General features: G+C 35.9%; 1 long non-coding RNA gene across 1 annotated transcript; it reads right to left on the bottom strand.

Annotated features, from left to right (window-relative positions):
• Positions 1–3,231: 3,231 nt before the first annotated feature.
• Positions 3,232–8,398, bottom strand: LOC113064590 (uncharacterized). Its single transcript, XR_003278844.1, has 3 exons — positions 8,358–8,398; positions 4,425–4,497; positions 3,232–3,378 (listed from the first exon to the last, which is right to left on the bottom strand). It is a non-coding gene; the product is annotated as an uncharacterized LOC113064590 (long non-coding RNA).
• Positions 8,399–9,512: the final 1,114 nt, after the last annotated feature.

Raw genomic sequence — 9,512 nt, 5'->3', positions numbered from 1 at the left:
TCTTTCCATCCTTCCATAGATGTTTCCATCAATCTACATATCTATTTACTCTTCCATCTCTGCATCCACCCACCAATTTTTGACCCAATCTATCCACCCATTTATCAATCCATCCATCCACAAACATCTACCATCTATCAATCCAACATCCATTCATTTACCCATCAGTCTATCTATTAATCGTCTATCCATCCTTCCATCCGTTCATCAACATCGCTATCCATCTAAATATCCATTTACTCTTCCATCCATCCAGACATTTTTGTACCATCAAGCTTCCATCCATCCATCACTGTTTCTACCCATCTTCTTATCTATCCATCCATCCTTTTATCTCTGTTCATAAACATTTCGAACCATCTACATATCTATTTACTCTTCCTTCCATCCATCCATCCAGACATTTTTGTACCCATCAAGCTTCCATCAATCATCACTGTTTCTACCCATCTTCTTATCCATCCATCCATCCATCCTTCCATCAACGTTTATAACCATATACATATCTATTTACTCTTCCATCCATCCAGACATTTTTGTACCCATCAAGCTTCCACCCATCCATCCATCACTGTTTCTACTCATCCATCCATCCGTCCATTCCACATGTAGTAAAGGATCCAAAGGACAGATGCCCCGTCCACACGGAGACATGTTTCTGTGAACACGCACAAATTCGGATAGGCGTCTCGTCCACACGGATCCAGCGTTTTTTTTTGCTTCAGAGCAGTCGTATGTACTGTCCAGTGATTGTCTTGTTCATGCGGCGTGAAATTCCTCACAAAAGGCCAGAGCTGTTGAATCCGTCCTTCACACCCTCACCCTGCCCCCTAATTTATGATGTGCTGTTGCACCAATTAGCACTGTAGGACCATGAGGCACAACGCAGGTGTCCCGGTCCACACTCGCCAGAGAGAGGGACGCGTTAATGACTCGCTGTCTCACTGCTTCTGTGTCAGAGAGAGCACAAGTGGAGATGACATTCTGCTTTGTGGGCGTTGAGAAAAACACACGTCGAGAAGGATCTAAGGGACTGAGAGGAGGTTTGGGCTGCAGGCCTCGTCGCTCCATCAATGAGTCAGTTGACCTTTGACACCTCTGGTAAAGCATATGAAGTGTTATACGGACACAGGCGGCAGTTCTGGAGCTAGAGAGCATGTTAGAATTACATTATACATATGTTCTTCAAAGAAAATGTGCATATTGCATAACAAGCCATTACTAGGGCAGGTAGCTAAATATAAAGCACATGCTTGATGCAATCTTAGAGGTGAATCTCTAAGTGGCTTTCATTATGTTTGTCATACTTTAATTATAATGGACTTTAAAGTCGGTTGTTCAGCTAGCATGCTACTTATAATGAATACTGTAATAGCTTTCCAGCTAAACATCTGCCCACTTGGGTGAACCATTATATATTTTTATCATCATAAAATAAAATGCATGTTTTGATGTAATTTCAGAAAAACTAAAAAAAAAAGAACATAATGCAAAACTTCTAAAATGAGTCTAAAAGTACAAAAGCAATGTATATAATTAATATTTACTTTTGTGTTATTATAAAATAGAATTCATGTGTCGTTTTTGTCAAGTGAACATTAATAGTATATGGAATAAAATCACCTAAATTTATAAAAAGAAAGATGCATTTTAATTTATAATAATAATATCAAAATAAGGTAATTTGACTAAATAAATTGATCAATAATAACTTCAACAGAAGCTTCTTAAAAATCAGCCAGAAATTGTTAGCTAACTCAAGTTCAATACACTTCAGTTGATATTCTGTTCTCGAACACAAAGACTTTCAGACTTTTTAGGTGTGACTTGGCCTATTTTGTGACGAGTTGTGAAAAATGGTCTCACAGAGAAAGTTGAAGCTGCTCACACCTGATTGGGGTCTCTTTTGTAAGTAGTCTAAACAATGAAGCAGTCCAACAATAACTCCCGTCCCGCTTGTGTTGACCTCAGCCAGACCTAAAGAGCTCCAATCCCTAATCTGAACACCGGACTGCAATGATGGACGACACGGGTCGGAGAAAGAGGGACATGTCCCCATGTCACCTCGTGTTTCTAGACACGGTCTCATGCATTTGTAATGAGTGGGAAATTTTATCATCTGTCATAGTAGTGACTCTCCTCCAGGCAGCGAGCTGACTAAGTGTTTAATATCGGAAATGCAATATTAAAAAGCGTTAGGTTGGGAATTATCCATTACGCCCGAGAGGATGGGAAGACCGCCACTGTCATGTCTGGCAAAGCCACTTAACCAGTACATTCAGAAGAAGCAGCAGTTTCCAGAGACACCTGCTCAATCGCTGCATTTTCAATCATGTGCTGGGACTCGAACAGAATAGCAGAGAGGAGATGAAGAGCCGAGTAAATGATCCAGGTGCTACAAGCTGGTTTGGGGAATCAAGTTAATGGAATAGCTTGTGTAAAATACTCGTGTTACATCATCTCATTTCAAACTCGACCCACGGAGTGCAGAAAGATTACCAGAAAAGAAGTCTGAATATATTGAAATTTAAACAATTTAAATTCAAATTCAAAAGCAATATTATAAAATCTCTTAAAACCAACACGGAAGTGACTACAACTCAAAAGGGAGTCAATCCCATAGATTCCCCATGATAAAATGGTCAAATTTATAGCAGAAAAAAAAAAAAGAATAAATAAAAAAATAATAACTTTACAGCCTGGTACAAAAATAACATTTTGGTCTATACAGCTTTTTTATAACGCACCCTTTTTAATTATATTAAGCTTTAAAGTTCTTCATAATTAAGGGCTCAGCCACTTGAGTGACAGGTGGACTGCCACTGCTGTCAATGTCGTCAAGATAGGTGGGCGTGGCTTCACCAACCAGATCCCAATTTTTTGCCCATTTTCGATTATCCGTGAGTGACGCGCTGCCAAGATGGCGAAGGCCACCTCCACACACTTTTGGCTTCAAAAACACTCTTCACAAAACCAATGGGTGACGTCATAGACACTACGTCCATGTTTTGGACGACTACATTAAACAAGATTTGATTGCACTGTCCATTGTATGAAAAAAAAACTGCACAGAAAGGTGCAAACAAAACAAAAAAACAAGCATACAGGTTAAAAACAGGTGAGTTCATTTTTGGCTGAACTCTTTATTTCCGACATTTAAAGACTCTGTGTCCATTTTTTATGTTTTTTCTTTGCACATCTCTGTCCTGACCACAGGAAATGCCTCACACATCTGTTCCTGCTGATAGGCTCCAATCCCTTCCATACGGACGCCAGCTAAATCCACCTCGGGGCGTCTTCAGGCCACTGAGGAGCACCACTGCCATTGTTTCAGGGGTCCGATTGGCCGGGGTGACAAACGTTAGCATGACATCCCATCTGGAGCGAACAGAGGGGACTTTCTGAGAGCATAGATAAGACTCAAACGTGGGGTCTGAGTGGCTAACTGCTAGTCGATACGCCTGTAAAACCAAACGTGTTTAATGTCAAACTTACCCTAACCAATATTATTTACATTGTGGGAGGTCACATGACTGCTGGACACACGTTACTGCTTTTCCTTCATTATCCAGTGCATAATTAATTAAGTGTTAAAAAAAATAAATAAATAAATACTTACTTTCCGACACAACTATAAATAGGCACAATTGAGGTCTATAAAATGAAGTATAATTACATTATAAAATCTCATACAATACCAAATCTGATAGAATATAATGTGTCCAATAACCAATTTGCCTTTTTATTTGTTGGTATATAATGACTACATATTTTTTTGTAGTTTTGCATTAATTCTAGCAATTTTGACATGTATCTGTTCCTGTATTAGTAATAATAATAATAATAATAATAATAATAATAATAATTGAATTATTTGCCAAAATTTTAACTTATGCAAAAAAAAAAAAAAAAAAAAAAAACACCCAAGAGTGGAAAAGTAGTTTTTTACTCAAATTAATGCAGTACTAAAATGCATAATAATAATAATAATAATAATAATAATACAAATTAAGTCAGTTAATGCATTGTTTTGGGGGAAAAATGCCATGACCAAAATAAAAACTTTTTCACAAAGTTATATCTTTTTCTCAATTTAATGCATCAGGAAGTTAAGAAAACCTAAATGAATGCAAAACTACAACAAAAGCAACATGGTATGCATAATATTTGTGATATTTTGACTATTGTTTCTCCCACAAATCTTTAATAATAATAATAATAATTATCATTATTCTTCGGGGTTATCCAAAAACATGTGGGGTGCTTTTCTTCACACACACATACATTGAGAGGCTCCATTTGAACATTTTAAATCACTGATACCAACATCATTCATGGGAGAACCCCCCCCCCCCCAAACAATTTCATGAACCTGAAGACCCTGTAAACTAATGCACACGTCTCTAACAGTCAATAGGTCAAACCTGAGGAGTGATTTGAAGCCCAGTTGACCTGACTCGTCTCGTCCCGGTCGCAGCAGGTACCACACAGATGTGTCTGAGAGGAAAACACATCATAATGAAGCCGCTCTTCCTTCAGAGTATGAAGAGGTGTTTGTACTAATCGAGCCTCTTTTGTTTGCTTTCCTCAGACCTCCTCACACACAGCTCCGGTCATTACTCGCTCGGCTGGGCATATTTGTCTTCCTTTCGGGGTCTCGAGCGACAGCTGATTTACGTTACCTGAAGGACCTCTGACAGAAAAAGCTTCAATGATTGGAGCTTTAATTCGGCCAATTATGCAGCTAATTCGCTAATTTACAGCTCAAGTGAAGCACGACTATGAAGGAGGCAATTGGGCTTCACTTTACAACACTTTAAAGCAGTCGTGAATGAATGCCCAATCGCTCAAAACAAGGGCAGGATGTATTTCACTAATACAAAATAATACAAATAAATAAAAATAAGGCCTTTTTCTTTAAAGCTGCAGCATATCCCACAATCCCCGGGTCAAGTATCAATTACAAGCTCACAACAAAACGTCACTTAGCATGTTAACCAGATAAGCATGTCAAGATAACATAATGCTAATGTAACTTAATTTATGGTAAACATGATAGCTCAAGAGCCATGTTACTGGTTGGCATGCTAACCAATTCACATGCTAAGCTAACTAGCATAAGTCAACAAACATAGGCACGGTCAAATTAAGAAAGATATTTCTCAGGAATGGTAATGAATATCAAAAATCCGTACAGTTATTTCTGTGCCGCTCTGTGTGAAGATAATCTGATCGGATTTTAGAGAAAATTGGACAAAAGTTATAGGAGTAGCCAAAAAATAGTTTTTCCATTTACTTCAAAATGGTGGAAAGGCTCATTTATGGAAAATGACAAATTAAATATCATCATAATCGGACAATATTTTCAAAAGTTTTAGCAAAAATCTTTATATCTCTGGAACACTAGGTGGCGCTGTTTTCAAAATTCTGAGGTACCTCCGGGACATGACGTCGATGATTCCTACCAATTTATGTGTTGATATGTCAAATTGTTCAAAAGATATTGCAATTTATGTTTTTTTTTGTTTTAAAAATGGCAGATGGCGGTTCATTTGATCCTGGCAAAATCAACATCCACCTGTTTCAGCAAGAGCCAAGGAACCATAGACACCAAGATTATGATTTTAAGATCATGAACAGTTCGGGGCTTGGTCCATAAAAAATATCATCATTTATATTATTAACAATATTATTATTATTATATTATAGATACACGTAAAAATTTCTACAATTAAAAGTAATTATAATTAAAATATATTAAATAATAATAAAAAAAAACGTTTTAACTATAAAAATCAAGTCCAGGATATGATTCACCCAAACAAAATACCAACAAAATATATATATATATATATATATATATATATATATTCATTAAGTATTTCTAAAAGACCTTTACATCTCAGCATTACTTTCATGACAAAAAAAGAAAAAAAAGAAGAGATATACAAATTATATATATTTCTTTACCATAAATGAATCAAAGGCTTTTTTATTTATTTTTTTCCTATTTTTACCAATATGTCAAAGTATCCTAGAGTTAAAGAATTGTGGAAAAAGTGCTCAAGTGTCATGAAATTAATGTCACAATGCAATTTTTTTTAAAGAGTAAAGGTAAACAATGTAAAAATGCTTTATTTTTCTTCAAGCAAACTCTCTTTTTTTAATTTTTTTTATTTTTTATTCTGGATTGAAATACGACCTTAACGTATACTTGGGGTATTTTATGTCCTCATGCGTATGCTTCTTTGTTTATCTGTTTGATTTGGAAAAGCAATAAATGTGTTTTGAGTGTTACATAATGAACGCTGCGCTGGAGAGAACAGTGTTATAAGGTTACTCTGCATCCTCTGCATAAAAACCACAGAGTGCTGCGACTGGCGGGTGCTCACGAGTTCAACATAATGAATGTGTAACTCTGAATTAGCATGCCGCGTTTCACTGATATTATAGGCAGGTCACAGCAAAGGACTACTTCATAAATAAACATCCAGCGCTGTTTCCCATGGCAACCGCTTTCTACGACCATACACATCAATTTAGAAGTCATCAAAAATAACATTAAATATTCAATTGTAATGCTAATTAAATGCCAATTCATCCGTCCAAAGGTGTGTAATTTCAGCACACACTGATTTCGTGCTAAAGACAGGACTTCTGTTAGGAGCCAGTGTATGGAAGGCTCTCGGACAGCAGAAGAGAGAGTTTGTATGGACTTCAAATAGCGGTTAATAGTAAGGTTGTCAATTTTATGAGACTTAGCTTTGAGCGCTGCTGTAAAAGCCTGTGACAAGGTTAAACTTGTCCGAATGTATCAAGTTTTCATCTAATAGGAGCTGATCGCTGGCTGTCTGATATCCGTCCGTCTGTGGATGAAACAAGGTCGCCTGGATTTCACAAACAAGAAAAAAAAAACATTTATGTAAAACCAGTTTTCACTCAGATATCGCTAGTCAACTTCATACTTCAAAAACTTTCTTTACAACTTTGAAAAATAATTTTTACAGTGAACATTGTAAGTGATGTAGGTGATGTTTTTTTTTTTTTTTAGAAATTTTTGACCATTTGCCCTGGTGTTAGCATGTTGCTAAGCTAATGTCAAAATGCACTGAAATATTTTAAATAACACATTGAATTAAGTGTGAACTTTTGAATAAGAAAGACATATATATTTGTAAAACATAGTTCAATCCTCTATTTACAACTTCAAGATATAATTTTTACAGTTTGGTTGTAATGTATTTTGAGTTTTTTTTTCTTTTTCCGTTTAAGCTAATTGCACAATATTCTCAATTAATACTTCTTCATTGGTACTTTGAGGTATTTAACAGAATATATTTAGAATTTGCATTACTCTTACTCATCCAGGAGGGATTTATTCACAGTTCGCCGAAATGCATTCTGGGATAAAAAATAAGTAATGCTACCAAAAAACAAGCCAATGAATTCCTGCTATAAAACAAAGATTAAACTAGTTTACTGGTCTTCCAGCCTGCTTTTCAAAGGGGTTTTTGGACATTTGTCCACATGGAGAATGCATTGCGTACTTTAACTGTGTCCTAAGTTAACAATGGTGCACTTAATCAATTTTGTGTATGCTGAAAAAAAACAAATTGGCTTAAAAAACTATTTTTACTCAAAATTGCTAGTAAATTTCACCAATAAACATTTAAGAGTAGAAAGTGAAATTGTATTTGCTCACAAATTTGACAATAATCTTCATTTACAACATTGCACATTGTAAAAGGTGATATATTTTTGTAATAAAAAAAATACAAAAAAAGTTGTGTTAGTCAGTTAGTCCTCGATCAGAATTCTGGAGTATTGCATCATGGTATATATTTCCATTATATTCACCAACATTTTGGAGGGATTCATTTGCAGAGTGTGCCACTATGCATTCTGGGATTCCATTATGCACAAGAATACCTAATGCTACTAGAAATATACTTTATTAACAACTTTGAAAAAAAAGTTGCAGTAAAGATTGCATGTAACGTATATAAATTATATTCACTTTTTTGTGTGTTTGCCTAATTTATGCTCTAATTTAACAATGATGCACAAAATCAACCTTGTACACCAAATTAAAAAATAAAATAAAAAGTGATGTAGAACATTTTCACTCAGAAACTTTCACAATTACAAAAAAAAAAATTTCCATTTTGGAGGAACGAACTTCGAAGCACAAAGGAGAGAGCAAAACAAAACACTGGTCACGAATTGGAAGTACAAAACTAGCATGTCGAAGATTTCGATATAAGCAAAAATGTTTTACTTGGCTGTTCCCGTGAGACTAGAACCTCTTTCACACTGCACATTGGTCCCAGATAATTGCTAGAAAACTGCCGGAGTACCTTATGTGTGAAGATCCGGTGTCCTGCAGAGTTTATCTCCGAATTATTTCAACACACCTGCCTGGAAGTTTCAGGTATGCCTAGAAAGACCTTGATGATCTGGTTCAGGTGCGTTTAATTAGGGTTGGAGCTAAACTTAGCAGGACACCAGCCCTCCAGGACCGAGTTTTGAGACACCTGGTTTATAAAGGTTTAAATATGAGTATTAATCTTACACAAATGCATTGCTTCAGGAGGCCTTTATTAACCCCACAGAGCTGTGTGGAGCATATTTAATGATGGATGGACACATTTTTGGGGCTTCGAAACCTTAAAACCCATTCACTGCCGTTATAAAGCTTGGAAGATCCAGGACATTTTTTTATATATATAGCTTGCTAGTGAATTTTACAATTAATCACAAAGAAATAGCAAGAGACACTGAAATAATCGTGACGTTTTTTGAATGACTGAAATAATGTTTTCTTGTAAAATGTAGATAAAAGCCTTTATTTTTTCATGTATTTGTGTTCTAAAAAACATTTGCCAAAATAGGGCAGAATAATTATTTAGCAAACAGGCTTTGCGTCACAATCCTTTGTGTCTCCAACATTTGGAGCAGAATCTCTGAACTGAAGACAAAAAAAAAAAAAAGTTCATCCAATCATGTCAAAGCCCTCATAAAACCACCCTCAGGCTGCTTTTCAATAATCCATTACTGTGTGCATAAGTTTCGAACACCTAAAAAGGCACTTCAGACTTTCCATCAATGCAAAAGAATGAGAGACAATGTGAAAGACCATTTACTTTGAAAACCTGAAAGGGTGCTTTCTCTCACCAAACCATAGCTGAATACAGAACAGCTCGTGTTGTAAAAAGCCAGATGAGGGGTCTGTCAAATAAAGATGTGTTCAATCCCTAACACACTCACCTACATCCAAAAAACATTTAGCAATTACATATATTTGAAGATTGTTAACAAGGTTATTTGGAGATAAACAAGAGCTGCCAATCTCTAATCTAAAGTGAAGAAACTTTCCACATAATGAATATTCACCACGGCCCTGAGGTAAAGAGATGCAATCCCACAATCCCTCGTTCTACTCACTGATCTACAAGGGATTTTCACAGTCCATCACACTGTCAGCAGCTCTTAAAGTACCTTAAACCAAAAAA

This window comes from Carassius auratus, chromosome 47 (assembly GCF_003368295.1).
Source record: "Carassius auratus strain Wakin chromosome 47, ASM336829v1, whole genome shotgun sequence".
Lineage (NCBI taxonomy): Eukaryota > Metazoa > Chordata > Actinopteri > Cypriniformes > Cyprinidae > Carassius > Carassius auratus.
Note: the sequence above shows the minus strand (reverse complement) of the source record. Positions and strands in the feature narration are given on the sequence as shown.